This window comes from Gracilinanus agilis, chromosome 3 (genome assembly GCF_016433145.1).
Source record: "Gracilinanus agilis isolate LMUSP501 chromosome 3, AgileGrace, whole genome shotgun sequence".
Lineage (NCBI taxonomy): Eukaryota > Metazoa > Chordata > Mammalia > Didelphimorphia > Didelphidae > Gracilinanus > Gracilinanus agilis.
The window spans coordinates 277,920,377-277,938,666 of NC_058132.1; positions in this window are offsets into that span (position 1 = coordinate 277,920,377).

Sequence of the window (18,290 nt, forward strand, 5' to 3'; positions counted from 1 at the left end):
AATTCAATTCAACTCAATTCAATCCCACCCAACTCTAAATCCTTCTAGACACCCTCCTCATTAACCTCATCTCAAGCTTATTACTTTTATTTTGTTTTAACTCAGGTACTACACATGTAGTTTCTATGTAGCAGAACCTTGTCAATGAATGGCCTTCTCCCTACCCTTAACTTCAGGGGTGTTCCAACTATAATATTAATTTGTACTCTAAAAAATGTCATTATGTTAAGGTTCTTAAGGTATCATATTTCTATGTTTCACTTCTTTAATTATTGTAACAAGAACAATAATACTCTGCATACAGTAGATACCAAGGACATTTATTAACTGACCTAAGATGATTTAATGCATATAAAACTATATGAATTTCTATATGATAAACTGAGTACACAAATCTTATGAATATTCTTGCTGTCTGTAATTTTATTTATTTATTTATTTATTTATTTAAGCCTTTACCTTCCATCTTAGAATCAATACTTTGTATTGATTCTAAGGCAGAACAATGGTAAGGGCTAGGTAGTGGAGTTTAAGTGACTTGCCCAGGGTCACACAGCTAGGAAGTATCTGAGGCCAAATTTGAACCCAGCACCTCCCATCTCTAGGTCTGGTTCTCAGTCCACTGAGCCACCCAATTGCCCCATTTTACAGTGAGTTACTGGACAGAATTGTAGAGTTCCTTTTTATTTCAAGGCTGAAAAATAGAGTTTCTTGAATGGCTAGGCTACAAATTGTTGTAATAAGACAAAGAATTTGTTACATTCTTTTTTAATCATTCTTTTAAAAAAAATGAATGAATGAACTAAGAATATTTTTCCATGGTTACATGATTCATGTTCTTTCCCTTCCCTCTTTTCTCCCCCCTCCTTGAGCCAATGAGCAATTCCATTGGTTCTGCATGTATCATTGTTCAAAACCTATTTCTGTATTATTACAATTTCAATAGAGTGATAATTTAAAGTCAACATCCCCAGTCATATACTCATTGAACCCCATGATTGATTGTATGTTTTTCTTCTGTTTTTCTGCTCCCACAGTTCTTTCTCTGGATGTGGATAGTGTTCTTTCTCATAAGTTCCTCTGGATTGTCCTGGGTCATTGCATTGCTGATTGAAGTCTATTACATTCAATTGTGGCACAGTGTATCTATCAATCTCTGTGTATAATGTTCTCCTGGTTCTGCTCCTTTCATTCAGCATCAATTCCTGGAGGTCATTCTAGTTTACATGGAATTCCTCCAGTTCATTTTTCCTTTCAGCACAATGGTATTCATTCACCATCAGATACCACAATTTGTTCAGCCATTCCCCAATTGAAGGGCATACCCTCATTTTCCAATTTTTTGCCACCACAAAGAGTGCGGCTATAAATATTTTTGTACAAGTCTTTTTCCTTATTATCTCTTTGGGATACAAACTCAGCAGTGGTATGGCTGGGTCAAAGGGCAGGCAGCAATTTAAAGCTCTTTGCACATAGTTCCAACTTGCCTTCCAAAATGGCTGGAGAATCCCTTACATTCTTGAGAATGAAAGCCTCCTTACTTTTAAAATTCAGTATTAGGTAAAATGAAGAGGTTGGTCTGAGTGTTCAAGTCATTTTACTTTCAATAGGACTTATGAAGAATAGTATTATATTGATGTGTACCACTTATTTTCTACTCATTTGTACTTTTATTCATGCCACTCATTGTTCACATCAAACAGAAAAATAAATGGTTCTTCTTGATTTCCAAAGAAATAAAAGCTGTTCAGTCAAGAGTGGGGGGTGGGGTAGATGGCATTTAGTTGTCATGATGATGTGAAGAAATATAGGCAGAAACACAATTGAGCATCTGGAAGTTAAAAACAAGTATGTATCATGTGTTCATTTTATTTTATTTATGATTTTTATATGAATTATAAAATATTTTGTATATAATATATAAATATATATTTAATTAATATATTCAACAAATATAAATATATGAAATATATTTTATATTATGAATACTATTTCTTTTTTGTTATGAGTCCTACTGGTGAAGTGTTCTGTCTATAACTTATTACGTCTAAATGTCTAATATGTCTAAAATATCATTGTATTATAAACATGTAATGCTGGATTAAAATATGGGGCTTCCTAATTTTTATATTTGTTCCATTCCAGTCTTCAGTAGAAACATATAACAAGCCTTATCCATTTTTCTACATGATAGCCCCACCTCAAACATCCCCTAGTTATTCATATCCATAATGGGTTTCCTAAGCCTTTGATTCTCCAGCATACCTAGCCATTTTAACCATTCCTCATAAGGAATGGTTTTTAGAACTCCAACCATCTCGTTAATCTTTTTGGGGGGTCTGATTGTAGACTTTTGATGTTCCCCTTAAAATGTGGTGACCAGAACTGTATACAGTACAGAAGATGGAGTCTGACCGGGATATAGTTAGATCATCAATCCCTGTAATTTGGCTGTAGTGTTATATGCAATGAATACACGGGATAAAGTAGTATGACATTATTTATACAATTTCAAATTATTGATGTTTGTAAAAAGAATAACATTCATTCAACCATTCTATATTTATTACTGATATGAACCACATGATATTAATGATTCCTAATAAGCTTGTGATCAATTAAGACATTTAGAACATTTTGACACATATTTCCACCAAGCCAAGTCTCATGGATTCTCTATGTATGGAATTAATTTTTCAAAACCAAATTTAAGACTACATTTAACCCTTTTTAATGTAATTGGACTGACTGTGGCTCAGAAATCCAATCTGTTGAGATATTTTCAAATCTTGATTCTATTAGATTTAGTATTAGTATCCAACTTTGTCATCTACATATTTTTAAAGTATTCTTTTCATATATTTAGTGAAATCATTGATAACAAATATTGAATATTTCACTTCAGTTTAGGGCATTAGCAATGTCAACTCAGTTTAGTTCAGTGATTGATTCAGATCAAGCCTTTGTTCCATCAAGGATTGTTTATAGGACAATTATAAATCCTTAATTTCTCACAAGCTATCAAATTCAGGTCAGTATAGATTAGGAACATCATTCTCCAGAGATCATCTACTATTCTATAACTATCTTCTAGAGATACCTTTCAGAAAATTACTTAGTTTGTCTCAAAACACTGGCTTTTTTTTAAAGGAGAAGCTTCATGGAGACATACAACTGTTTAAGATTGAATGAAGAAAATGTTGGCCAAATGGCAGGGTTTTGATCAATTAGAGATAGATAGGTCTCTGAATGAAAAGGAAATATGTGGTAGAGGTGATCAGGCAGGTGGAAATGAGTGGTGTGGGAATGAGATGTTCAGTGGTGGGTGACAGAGCTTCAGGTAGGGAATAACAGTTGGTTCACTGTGTGGAGAATGGATTTGTGGGGAAAGATTACAGGTAAAGAAACCAATCAGGAGTCTACTGAAGAGGCTGGGTGAGAGGTTATGAGGGCCTAAATAAGGGTTATGGAATAGGTGAAGAGAAGGGGATAAATATGAAAGATGTAGAAATAGATTGACAAGTCTTCATAAGAGATTAACTATGGGGAGGAGGGAAGTGTGATTAAGAGAAATGAGAAGCCAAGAATGGCTCCTAAACTGTGAATCTGGGTTCCTGGGGAATAAAACCAAACCAAACCAAACCAAACTATCAAACAAACAAAAAATAAACCTCCTTGTTAGAAATCAGAAAGTTCAGAGGAGAAAAGATCTTATAACAAACTCAGTAAATATTTCTAAAGCAGTATTTCATTGTTATTGTTATATAAACTAGAACTTAGCTGAACTCAAATCAGAATATTTTTTAAAAGATGATATCCAGATAGAGAGGTCCACTAGACAATGGGTGATACAGAAGATCTAGGAAGAGTGATGAGAACTAGATATGTAGATTCTTGAGTCATCTGTCTAGCAATGATAAATGACTTCATGGAAGCTAATGAGGCCATAAAGAGATGATGTAGAAATAGGAAAGAAATGGACTGAGACAAAACCTTGAAGGTACATGTATGCCATAGGGAGAGGGACATAAGATAATTATCCTGCTAATGAGAAGGAAAGGAGAGGTGGGACAGGTGGAAGACCACAACAGAGAAGTGCCACTAAAATAGATGGAAAGTGGAAGACCCAAAAAAGGGAATGGTTGGCAATGTCATAAGCTATAGAGACATTCAAGCCTTTATTAAGTGGTTACTTTGTGCTAGAGACTTTGCTCAGCATTAGGCATACTAATATAAGCAAAAAATAAAAAATAAAAAAACAAACCCAGCTTCAAGGAACTAACATTCTAGAGGGGAAATAACAAAAAACGTAGCCAAAAAGTAGAGGGGTGGGGGAAAGGAAGTACCTATACAAAGAAAGAATAGCTAGTCTGGATCCTTTCTCAAAATGAAGGGACTTTCTCAAAATTGAAGAGGCAGGGGTGGGGGGAAACAATGGGAGAAGGTAGCTGAGGAATGATAGTGAAGTCCAGAAGATGAAGGATGGCTGGGCTGGACACTCCCTCAAAATGGAGGTTCCAGAAGGATGAGAACTGAAAAAAAATACTATTGTATTTAGCAATTAAGAGATCATTGGTGACCTTTGAAAAAATTTTTAGTTGAGTAATAGGGATGAAAGATAGTTTACAAGAATTGAGAAGAGAATCAGAATAGAGGAATTGGAGGCAAAATGTGTAGAATCACTCTAGCCAATGGATTTTTCTAAATTATACTGTAGTGTACTCTAAATATGCTCTTTTTCTCTAAACACACACACACAACACACACACCTATGTATTGGCACAGTGGATAGAGTGCTAGGACTGAAGACAGAATCACCTGACTTCAAATCCAGCTTCAGACACTTTACTAGCAGTGTGACTTTGAGTGAGACACAACCTCTTTCTGTCTTGTTTCCTCAACAATAAAATGGGGATAATAATATCTTCCTTATAATGAGGCCATAAAGAGATGATGTAGAAATAGGGAGAGAAATGGAATGAGACAAAACCTTGAAGGTACATGTATGCCATAAGGAGAGGGACATAAGATAATGATCCTGCTAATGAGAATGAAAAGGAGAGGTGGAACAGGTGGAAGACCACAACAGAGAAGTGCCACTAAAATAGATGGAGAATGGAAGATCCTAAAAAGGGAATGGTTGGCAATGTCATAAGCTATAGAGAGGAACAAGTAAGATATCATTTTCAATGTGCTTGGTACAATGTCTGAAACAAAGTGAATACCAAATAGATGCTTATTGTCTTGCCTTCCCTTCCTTCTTTTTCCTTCCTTCCCTATTGCTCTTAGTCCAGATAATTCTACTAGGAAAATAGTGTTATTATTAATGAATGAAAGAAAATTTATCATTATTAAAAATCATGGATTGTTTAGTCCTCTCCTTTCGTTTTGCATTATTTATACAATCCTGGCCAAGATGTCTCAAGAGGAAGATGGAAAAAAAAGGAGGAATGGTATTTCAGTTTCCCTTGAATTCCTTAGGGAGCCTAAAGAAGTATTTTGCTGCATTTCAAATTGATTTAGATGGTACTAAACCCGCTGTTTTGTTTAGCTATTTTATCGAGCAGTGCTATTGTCTGTGGTAGTTACTGGTTCTTTTTTCCCCTTTAGGATTGGTTCTATTTTTATATGATTCTAATCCTGCTGATTGAGAATAACTTTAATTAAAACTACTCTATTTGCTGCTGGAATCAACTTATAACTAGAATAACTGCAAGAAATTATCATTTTGGAGAAAATGCCTTGGTTAAAATACAATAACAGTGGTTAAGATAAACATTTTTTGCTTTGACTTAAATATACTGGCTTTGAGATAAATATACATTTGGTGTAAAGAAGATTGGATTTTGCTAAATATACATGTTGGTTTTACTAACAGATTTCAATTTGGGGAAGATCTATTTCAGTTTTTTAAAAAATATCCTGGTTTCGGTTTATCTCTATTATATTTTACATAATAATAATAATGATATGCTGTCCTAAAAATGTGCATTGAATTAAACATTTTTCCCTTTAGGTTCATATCAGATAGCTGAATATGGAAATATAAACAACAAAAATGAATATTCAATACACATGCATAAAATCTCTTTGAGAATAAACATATTAGTAAATTTGATAATCACATTGTTCTGTGTTGTGAAGAAGGAAGCATGTGAATCATGCTGAGACCAAAGAGATTGAGAAGTTTGACCATAGCTTAAATTGGGGGTGATCTTTGGAGTTTCAATCAGTTTTTCAGGACTTGTTTCCAATATATCAAATGGAATCTGAAAGTATGATATTCCTAAATGATCTTTAGGTACATTTGGGAATACAGTAAAAACTTACTGGTATAGAGAAACTGAGACAGCTTTTATTTTAGAGACTCATTGAATTCTGATTTTTGTGGAGTCATGGTGGGCCTCATATTGACCTCTCACATGATGATCAATCAGTATTAATCATGTGCTTACTATATCTCAGCAATACAAATCTGTATCTGAAATCATGTGGCACTAACACAGAAACACTTTCTGTTTATCATATGATCTTAGGTTTAGAGCAGGAATAGAATCTTAAAATTCAGCCAATTAATTGTATATTTTTATATTTATATATATATAATTTATAACTTTATTTAATATATAATTTTGTAATATGTGCTTATAATATATTACATATATTTTATAGATGTGGAAATTGAAGTCAGGAAGTTTAATTGATTGTTAGTGAGGAGTGGAAGAGCTGGAATTCAAACCATGATACAACTTCATTCCTTCCATCCTACTGAGGACCAACCTAGATAAGTTCAGTGTTATCAATTGAAATTAGATTATCAGATGATGAATCGATTACTTAATCAATCTTTTATTTGTTTGTTCATTTGCTTATCTATTTATTTAGTCATCTCTTCTTCTTCTTCTTCTTCTTCTTCTTCTTCTTCTTCTTCTTCTTCTTCTTCTTCTTCTTCTTCTTCTTCTTCTTCTTCTTCTTCTTCTTCTTCTTCTTCTTCTTCTTCTTCTTCTTCTTCTTCTTCTTCTTCTTCTTCTTCTTCTTCTTCTTCTTCTTCTTCTTCTTCTTCTTCTTCTTCTTCTTCTCCTTCTTTCTTCTTCTTCTTTTCCTTTGCTTTGTTTTGCTGCTACCTTCCTTATACTTGGGGAGTGAGCTTTATCCTTGTCAGCATTTCCCTGGAATTTCTTTTCTCCCATGAATTTTTTAAAGTCTCTGTCTTTGTACCTTACCCCAGGTTTTACCTATCAGTGACCTTCCAACTTCCCTTGTCTGTTTAGTTCAAGTTTGCCCAAAGCACAAGGGGCATAAGTAAGGAAGTATAGCAGAATATTGTGCTGAGAGAAATAAGGCTCACTCCTAATGGAGAAAAACTATGATCACAAGATCATAGTTAAGTCTAGTTATAATTGGATCAAATTGAAGATAGGGTACTAGGCTTGTGGTCAAGAAAACCAGAGTTTGACTCCTGACTCAGACTAGCTGTGCTACCCCAGTTAGGACACATTTTTCCCCCCTCTGGGACTCAGATTCCTGTAAAATGAAGGGGTTGGATTTAATGACTTCTTAAATTCCTTCTACTCCAAAGCTATGACTCTATGGGTCTTTCCCTGTTCACTCAATGAGCTATAGATTCATCTCTGTCTCTCATGCTCTTGGAACAACTGAGACATAGCCAGATGAACAGATGGGTCCTGGTTAAACAGTAATAGTATCCAGGAAAGAAATGCACCAAAAATAGAGCAAGAAACCTGATTTAACATCTTTGTTACATTTCACTTGTAGTCACATCATCATATAATTATCGCAAAAGTCACCATATTTATACATATTTCAGTGAAAGATGCAAGTTAGGTGCACTCATCATTCCCTTCATATGACACATGTTTATTTGTTTATTTTAGTGGGAAGCATATTTGAGCATGTCCTATAGCTACGATATCATTTATATGCTAGATATTTGGCAGGGTGGATCTGCTGTTGGATGCGTAGTCAAGAAGACCTGGTCTTCAATCCTGTTTCTGACACTTACTAATTGTCTGATATAATTAGTATTAGGAAGCCAGGAGGCACCATGGAATTAGATTAGGAGGACTTGAGTTCAAATTTGTCCTTAGACACTTATGTATCTTGGGTAAGTCATTTAATCTCTTTTTGCCTTATTATTATTTGATAATAATAATAATAGTACCTGTCTCCCAGTGTTACTGTAAGGATCAAATGAGATTATTTGTAAAGCATTTTGCAAACCTGCTATATCAAAGTTATTGTTATTATTGTTACTAAGATTATTGTGATACTAAGTTCTTTGAGTCTCATTTTCCTCATTTTACAAATGAGGATAAAATAATTCATTGAGTTATTGACAGTATGAGTTTATATAATGTAAGCAAAATATTCTGCAAATCATAAAGCAACATGACAAAAACAAATTATTTTTGGAATACCAGTTGCCAAGCACATCATATTTAGCATATCATTCTAAGCATCTTTAGTAGTTATTGAATATCTAAAATATAAATTCTTAATTGTTAAACATAGTCCCTGATCTCCTTGTCATGATAATCTGAGGATATGCAAAAAGTTCTCTGTTACATATAATCAATAAATTATTGAATAAAAATAATAGAAATATAATATGCATTTGTCCTTCAATGCTTAACAAGAATTGTGCTTCCTGGAATGGAACAGATACTTCAGTAGATGATTCCACAAATTACCATGGCCAAAAATGTTCATCCTACAATGGCCCATGTCTTGATGATCCACTTGGCTCAAACTGACCTTGGTTAGTTAATAGGTGACAGACATGTGGCTAAGCATTAGGACAATTCTTGAAATTCTTTTGCCTAGGTAGTACTGGGTCTGAAGTCAGGAAGAAGTAAGTTCAAATCCAGCTTCAGACATTCATTATGCGACCATGACCTTGAGCAAGTGGCTTAACTTCTGTCTGCTTCAGTTTACTCTACTGTAAAATGGGGAAAATAACAGTTTCTACCTCATAAAGTTGTTGTGAGGTCCCTATGAAATAATTTTTGGAAGGCATTTGGCACAGTGTCTGAGACATAGAAGGAACTATATAGATGTTTATGCACACACCTTTCCCCTTTTAGCTTGGGAGGAATAACCAGTTCGTGTTCTATAAGTATAGCACAGTCACATTTATGTCACAATGACACATCGAAGTCAGACTGAGTGGATATGAATGTAATACCTGTATATAAGTTGTGCACATATGAATCAGAAGAGTGAGGGAACAAGTAAGTTTGGTTTTATTGAACTGACCAAGTCATAAGGTACTATTTCAACATGAGCATTCTTTAGAATAGGTAACACAAATAAGCACATGAGAAAGTGTTCTAAATCTCTAATAATTAGAGAAATGCAAATCAAAACAACTCTGAGATATCACCTCACACCTAGCAGATTGGCTAAAATGTCAGAAGGGGAGAGTAATGAGTGTTGGAGGGGATGTGGCCAAATTGGGACATTAATGCATTGCTGGTGGAGTTGTGAACTGATCCAACCATTCTGGAGGGCAATTTGGAATCATGCTCAAAGGGCTATAAAAGAATGCCTGCCCTTTGATCCAGCCATACCATTGTTGGGGTTGTACCTCAAAGAGATCATAGATAAACAGAATTGTACAAAAATATTTATAGCCGTGCTTTTGTGGTGGCAAAAACCTGGAAAATGAGGGTATGCCCTCCAATTGAGGAATGGCTGAACAAATTGTGGTATCTGCTGGTGATGGAATACTATTATGCTCAAAGGAATAATAAACTGGAGGAATTTATGTGAACTGGAAAGACCTCCAGGAATTGATGCAGAGCGAAAGGAGCAGAGCCAGAAGAACATTGTACTCAGAGACCAATACACTGTGGTATGGACTTCTGTACTAGCAGCAATGCAATGACCCAGGAGAATTCTGAGGGATTTTTGGGAAAGAATGCTATCCACAACCAGAGGAAGAACTGCAGGAGTGGAAACACAGAAGAAAAGCAACTGTTTGAACACATGGGTTGAGGCAGACATGATTGGGGATGTAGACTCGAAACTACCACATCAATGCAACTATCAACAATTTGGAAATAGGTCTTGATCAATGACACATGTTAAAATCACTGGAAATGCGTACCAGCTATGGGGGGGATGGGGAGGGGAGGTTGGCGGGGTGAAGGGGAAAGTAAGAACATGAATCATGTAACCCAGGTTAACTTTTCTAAAAAATAAATATTACAAAAAAGATAAAAAAAAGAATAGGTAACACATACTATTTGTGTGATTCTGGGCTGATTACCTAAACTTTTAGGGCTCTAGACAAAACTCTAAGATTTTAGGATGCAAAAAAGGACACCAACTTATATTAATCAATGGAGTTCCATGATTTCAGAGTTACTTATGCCAAAGAAGTTCATGGGTCTAATCATTATTCTTTTTTTTAATTTTTTTTATTTTAAACACTTAACTTCTGTGTATTGACTTATAGGTGGAAGAGTGGTAAAGGCAATGGGGGGTCAAGTGACTTGCCCAGGGTCACACAGCTGGGAAGTATCTGAGGCCGGATTTGAACCTAGGACCTCCCGTCTCTAGGCCTGGCTCTCAATCCACTGAGCTACCCAGCTGCCCCCTAATCATTATTCTTAACTGTAATAGCTAATACATAGAATTTACATGGTAAAATAATATTTGTAAAGCATTTAACATAGTACCTAGCATAGAGTAGGCACTTAACTAATAATTATTGTATTCTACCTTTAAGGTACACAAAACACTTTAGAAATATTTCTCATTTTATTCTCAAAACAAATGTCAGAGGCATTATTATTATTTCCATTTTACAAATGAAGAAATTGAGGCAGATGGAGACTTGTCCTTGCCTAACTAAGCTAGTAAGTTTCTTCCTGTTTCCAGGTCCAACACTCTATCCATTGTTCTCTCTAGACATCTATCATATGTCATCAAATACATGACATTTTCATTAATTCAGTTTGATAACTTTACAGTGAAGGTATGAGAAAATAGATTCCTACATCTCAAAGTCCTACTAATAGGCACAGACCACTGGATATGTGTGATCCTTACTAAATAAGCATCCTTTTCTACCTCCATTCCATTACCTTCCTAAAGGGCAGGGACATGAAAGTAGAATAAAACATAGAAAACCCCCAAAATTTAGATTCAATACTCATGAAAAAAATCATGAAATAATTCAGGGAATAGGAAATCTCAAGTTCCTTTTTAAAGGGCTTCCATCTTTTAGTAGGTGGATAAGTTTATAAGGAATATATTCGTCCTTTCTCACTCTAGAGCTGAAATCAGCTTTGTAAAGTTTTTTTTAAAAAAACCTTCATTCTGGGTAATAGCACAAGAGGGTGTCATGAACACTGTGACTTTTTTGTAGCCCACCATCATGTCTGATCTTTAAAAAATAGAGGTTGGCCGCTAGCCTTGGAAGGAAATGAAACAACCTTCATTGTCTACTTACCATACCAATGAACATTGTGATTTGTGGTTTTTTTTAATGTTATACAAAATAACTCAGAGAGAAAAACCTCTAGAAACCCATTCTTGCCCATTTTATGTTGCTGCTGACAGTGACAGCTGTACTGTCTATAGCTGGCCTCCAGGCAGCTGCAGGAGAGACAGATAAGGCCAGAAGCAACTGAGAAACTGGGGAATGGTCACCAGGAATTCCTGCTGAAAGCCACATCCTGTGCCTATACCAAGGAAAAAAGTGGTGATGTGGCAGTGACAAGTATATGACACAAAATTAAGTAACTTTTTATTCAGAAAAACACTCATCCCCTCTATAGATCGCTGGGCAGTAGTGAAGAACTTATCTGACAAATGAATTTCTAGGGAAGTATTTTTTTCTGTTGATCCTATCATTTTTTCCCTACAGCATCTGGTGGCCTTCTTTTCCCTCCTTTTCAAGGAATGGGTCTAGCTGTTCTTGTCTTGGTCTCTATGGGGCTTCAGGAATTCAGAGCTGGGTCTTGAGGTAGCCTAGATGCCAAAAGTTGGTTCTTACCAGAGAGAACAGACCTTAACCGGGGTAAAATATTCATGCTTGAGAGTGTATTCTGAGGTCTTAACTATGCCTAGTAGTTAAGGAAGCAATCAGGGACGATATTATACTCTCATAACTCCACCCTATTTAACTTCAGAATTCCAAATGTAGGCCAAAAAGCTCAGCCTCATTGAATAATATACCTAAACTGTATACGATATGTCCATAACAGATCCATTATAAAGATACTATCTTGGCTTTTATTATTTTCCTCTTATAAATCACCATTTTCATGAAGCATGTCAGCTGGAGCCACATTTCAGAAAGCACCAGGAAAAGCTCCATAAGATTTGAAATAAACAAACAAACAAACAAAACGATAGAGGCATTAATTTGTATATTCCTTCCCATGATGCTATAAAAATGTAATGCCAAGTGATCTGTATCTTACTAAATTCTCTTGGAGCAAAGAGTTTTAGTCACCACATGCCCAAGCCATTTGCATCCTAGGAAACAAATGTAGTGCACATGTTCCTAAAACAAATAAATGTGAGAGAAGCCTTTACTCAAGAGCCAAGAATCTTAATCTTGCCCATAAACAACATGGGGCTTAAAAAAAAAAGAAGGAAGAAGAAAAAGTCCTGGAATGTAACATTTGCCTTTAATGCTTAGGGTCTTTTCCTTGCAGGGTGAAATGAACTCAGTGAATGAAAGCAATATCCAGCACTGCAGTACTAAGTGATTGTACTTTGGCCACATTTGATCCACCATGGGATGGCCATTTTTGTGAGATTAAAATTTCAGTTGCTCTTTACATGATGTATAAAGCAAGAAGACAAAAATTGGAGGTTTTTTAATCCCAGCCTATGGTTTCAAGTTCAAGCCCACTGACTCAGTGCAATAAATCCAAGGCATGTGTTGGAAATAACAAAAATATATTGGGAAAAAATAAAATGATGTATCAGAAGGGGTGCAAATGATCTCTTTTTTTCCTCTTAAACCTGGGTTGAATAGGGATGGGGACAAGGACAGGGATGTGATTGTGTCTACATTTTATGAGAAGGCCTGAACAATAAAATATCTTAGTTAGGTTCATGACCTTTTAGAAGAATTCCTAAAACAATCTACCCTCCCCTCCAACTCTGTTTTATTCTGGAAGGTTACTTGGTCAATAATGGCAACCAGAATTCTTGTATTTGACATGGGTTCTTTATTCAAAAATCTTTTGTGGAGTATGATCATGATCAGAGAACCTGTGGTTTACCAGCTCATTCTCTAAGCAATGCCAAGTTTCTGGATTTAATTTCCATCTGGGCTATGCCTTCCACTCTTTTCCATGGGATTGTAAACTATATGTATTGTGCCATCATCATCATCATCATCATCATCATCATCATCATCCTGAGATGAGCCCTGTAGTAGCTAAGGATTCTAAGAAGAGTGAGTGTATTCCAGACATGTAGCTCAATCTATAAAAAGTTAGTTGTCTGTCTAGCTTCATTGGAACACAGGGTATATGAATGGAAATATTTGAAAAAAGACTGGAAGCACAGGCTAGATAGTAAGAAGACTTTAAATTCCCAGTTGAGACAATGCCATTTAATTCAGAGCTAATAGGGAGGAGAGACTAGAATCATGTAAACCAATTGCAATAGCCCCAGGAAGAGGTGATGAGGGCTTGAACCTGGATAGCAGTCATGTTAGTTGGGAGAAAAGAATGGAAATGAGGTCTACCAAGAAGAAGGAAAAGGGTCTTTATAGGGAACTTGAGAGAGAATGCAGCATGCAGTATGATATAAAGGAAATTATGAAACAATAGAAGAATTGTTATCTAGCACTGAAGGATAAGTTAAAATTTGATTATAAATAGATATGCTATATCACACAATTATAATGTTGTTGTTAACATACTATAATAAATATATTTGCTTTATTATATTGTCAATTACTAATATTAACAAAAATTAATATATTATTAATATTAGTAAAGAAAAGATTACAAAAGCATATCTATCTTAGAATTAGTGATTTATAGTATATAAAAAGAAATCAATTTAAATTTTTACTTGCCTTCTTAACAGAAACAAGATTCACACACAAATATATATGTATACACACATATAAACAATTTTTAGATTTTAAATTATGAAATATCTTTGTCTAAGTTTTTTAATAAGAAAATCCTTACATTTGTGTTTCAGCCTAATGGACAGACCAAAAAGCAAACTGTGATATTGAAAAGTACCCTTCAACATCAAGGTGTTTAACTAAAATTGCATGTGGACTGGAAGTCCCTTAAGAAAAGACTGTCTTGAAAAATTTATATCCTTTTTAGCTTTGGGCTGAATTAAGAATATTGTGAACAAGCAAGCAGCCTGTCTCTTAGAATTTTGTCACCTCTGTTTCCAGCTGGTCTCAATAATATAAAAATGAAAATCCCCAGCTCAAATCCTACATATGTTCATAAGGATGAAGGCTAGTTAGTAGATATTTATTGAGAACTATAAATGGGATAGGTGTAAAAGGAATGGAGATGAGTGTTAAAAGGCTAGACTAAGATGCAATCTGTTTTCGGGAGTCCACATAAAACTAACTTTTTCTTTTCTAGGGTGATAAATAAGCATCATAGAAATATCAGAACTGGGAGCAAACTTTGATATCAACTTGTTCAAAACACTTTTCAGATGAAGAAAACAGATTTTAAAGAGGGAAAATGACTAGTCCAAGGTTATACAACAAGTTCCTGATAGGACTAACAACTCAGGATTTCATACTCCTAGTCAAGTGTTCCTTCTGTCATATCAAGCTGATTCAAATCCCAATGCAGTTCTCAGCCAAAATACTATTATGGGTAAAGCAACCATTGATATTGGCAGCTAGATGAGGAAATGGATTAAGTGCCAAAACTGTATTCAGGAAGACTCATCTTCCTCAGTTCAATGCTGGTCTCAGATACTTACTAGCTGTATGACCCTGGGTAAATCACTTAACCTTGTGGCTTCAGTTCTTCATCTGTAAAATGAGCTGGAGAAGGAAGTGACAAATCACTCCAGTTTCTTTGCAAAGAAAACTCCCAAATGGGGTCTTAGACATAATTGAACAACAATAGCAAAAACAACTGCACACTGATATGATGCTGCTTCCAGGCTGAATTAACTCATAAGCTATTTAGTAATTATGGAATCTATAAAATGACAAATAAGGAATTATTTAAAAATAACTGGGTAAAGGATCCCATTAAAGAAACAGATGATGGGGAAAAATGGGCCAATCACACTGTGAAAGTTAAATATCTCAGAAACATTAAGAGACTATAGGAGGAAGATTCCCATCATGTTGGGTGCATTCCTTATGATTTGTGAAAATATGGACAAGAATTGTACAGGTTGGGCAAGAATGGGCCGGTTTTTGAGAATCCAGTATCACCTCTAATTTCAAAAGAGGCATTTAGGAAGAAAAGAAGGAAAGAAATGAACATTTATTGAGCACCTACTATGTGTCAATCACTGTGCTCAGTAGGTACTTTACAAGTATTCTCTCATTTAGTGGAGAAAGTATTTAAGGAAAGGTAGCATTTATCAGCCAGGAGTAAACTATTTCATTTGTTAATTTCAAAATACAACAGTGTTTTTTTAAATTTTATATAAATGCCATAAAAAGAAACAGACAATAAAGAGTCATATATATAATGACCAAAATATATAATATTACCAAAAATGACTATATTATTAACATTAGTAAGGAAAAGATTACAAAAGCATATCTATCTTAGAATTAGTGATTTATAGTGTATAAAAAGAAATCAGTTTAAATTTTTACTTGCCTTCTTTACAGAAACAAGATTCACGCACACATATGGTATGAGCTAGCTGAAATACATTGCAAACAAGGAATCAGGATGGAGAAGTGGTTAAGGGACATCATTCACAGAAATGTAAAAAAACAATTGGGATCACAGATCCTTTGGAGTTTTAGACTTTGGCTCTATAAATTTTTTGACTTCATAAAATCTTTGTGCGTCGATTTCCCCCCCTTGATCATAGAAGCTCTCATTACCCTGTCTCAAATCCAGGAGCTGTCCTTTTCTTAATCAACTCCATCACTTGCTTCAGGAGTTTGTGTATTCATCTTTCAACTTTTTCCACACTTACAATAACCCCAGTCTATATAATAATGATTAGAACCAGAACACGGTACATTGCCATTTTGTAGGGGAAAAGTTACTAATGGCTCTTTGGCTCTTGAATATTGCCACATATGCTTTCTTTTTGTGATAAGAGAGGAAAGAACTTTCACATCCTCTTATTTCTAGGGAATGGGTACTAATGGTCCTGGCACCTGGTGTTTGCAATCACTTTCTAATAATAATAAGGCTGACTCAGTGCTAAAGAACATTTCTTCTTCCTTACATAAATCCAGATCAAATACTTCTAAAGATCTCAGTTAGTAATATCTAGTCATCTGTGGCTTGGTCATATTCCATAGAATCCACAGAATGTCAAGGCTGAAAGGGACCTTAATCTGACCCCTTCATTTTGTACCTAAGGTGAGTGGTGAAGTGACTTGCTTAGGCACACATAGATAGTTAATGGAATATTCATTGGTGGGTTGATAAATATTTAACTACTGACTCTCAAAAAATGTAAGCATGACACACTTTTAAGTTTAATCTACATTATTAACGTATTCTCCATCACTTTCTTAAGTTTCTAGACAATTAACAAAATAAGTCAAACCCTATTTTATGGCATTTGCTGGTTTCTGAGGTATAATTGTCACCCACAAAATTTAAAAATCCACCCCCTCAAATTGGTTCCAATACACTTCTAGTTACAGCTCAGATAGGATTGGAGTTAAAGTTTTCTTGACTTCAAACTCTAGTGCTCTATTCACCATGCTACCTTTAGATTTTGAATCATGCCTTTCTATAAGGTCATCCAAGAATATCCATCTGATATTCTCTGGGCCTTCTTATCTTTCTCTTATATCATCTGGCTTTAACAGGGAACATAAAGGCTATCTATAGGTGATCTCCCACTCTTTTCAGGTGACCTGCCTATTCTTTATTTTTTTTTTTTACATTTCTCTGAATGATGTCCTTTAACCACTTCTACATCCTGATTCTTTATTTGCAATGTATTTCAGCTAGCTCATACTCACTGTGTGATTCTTTATTGCCTGTCTTTCTTTTTGTGGCATTTATATAAAATTTTTAAATAAACTGTTGCATTTTGAAATTAGCAAATGAAATAGTTTACTGCCAGCTGATAAATGCTACCTTTTCTTAAATACTTTCTCCACTAAATAAGAGAATAATTGTAAAGTACTTACTGAGCACAGTGCCTGGCACATAGTAGGTACTTAATAAGTGTTAATTTCTGTCCTTCTTTTCTTTTTTAAATGCCTCTTTTGAAATTAGAGGTGATACTGCATTCTCAAAAACTATTCCAACAGAATGCAAATACTGGCAGGTCCTGTCAGTAGATAAAGGCTTTGCTTAGTGGCCCAACGAAAGACTTGGTGTCTTCTGCTAATGAGCCACCATTCTGCTAATGAGCTAACTTCAGGGAGTCTTATTACTGGAGAAGCAGTCATTAAGTGAAAAACTTTATGACGACCTAATTCCTTGTTTACTAAAGTAGAAAGAAGAGGCAATCACCTTTGGGGAAGGGAGTGGCCACATGGATCTTTGGAGTAACCAAATAATTACAAACTCACTCTATTTATTCCATGGGCTAATATCAATATTCATTGTTATCATTTCATAGATATATAAATAACTGATTCAAGAGTAAGAAATTTTCCCTCTTTCCTTTTATGAGAAAGTTAACACTTCCAGTATTGAACATTTTAAGCCAGGGATTCTTAAATATTTTTGTCATGGACCCACTTGATAGTCTGGTATAATAGATGGACTGCTTCTCAGAATATATTTAAATGCATGAAATAAAATTTATTGGACTACAAAATAAACTAATTATATTGAAATATAGTTAGCAAAATATTTATTTCTTAGTTACAGATCCCAGGTAAAGAGCTACTGCTTTTAATCAAAAACAGGGGAACATAAAGGACATCAAATTATTTTTTTAATTTTTGTATCAATATTCAATACAGATCAAATTAATTTACAGAAGTAAATGTAAATTTTTTAAAAGGCAAAAGTAAATGATTTTTTAAAAAAGTCTATGTCTGTAATCTAATTAGTTTATTGGTTTCCAACCTGCACCAGTTCTATTCCACCCCCTATCTCCATGCCTCCATGCCTTCATGCTCCCTTTGAACT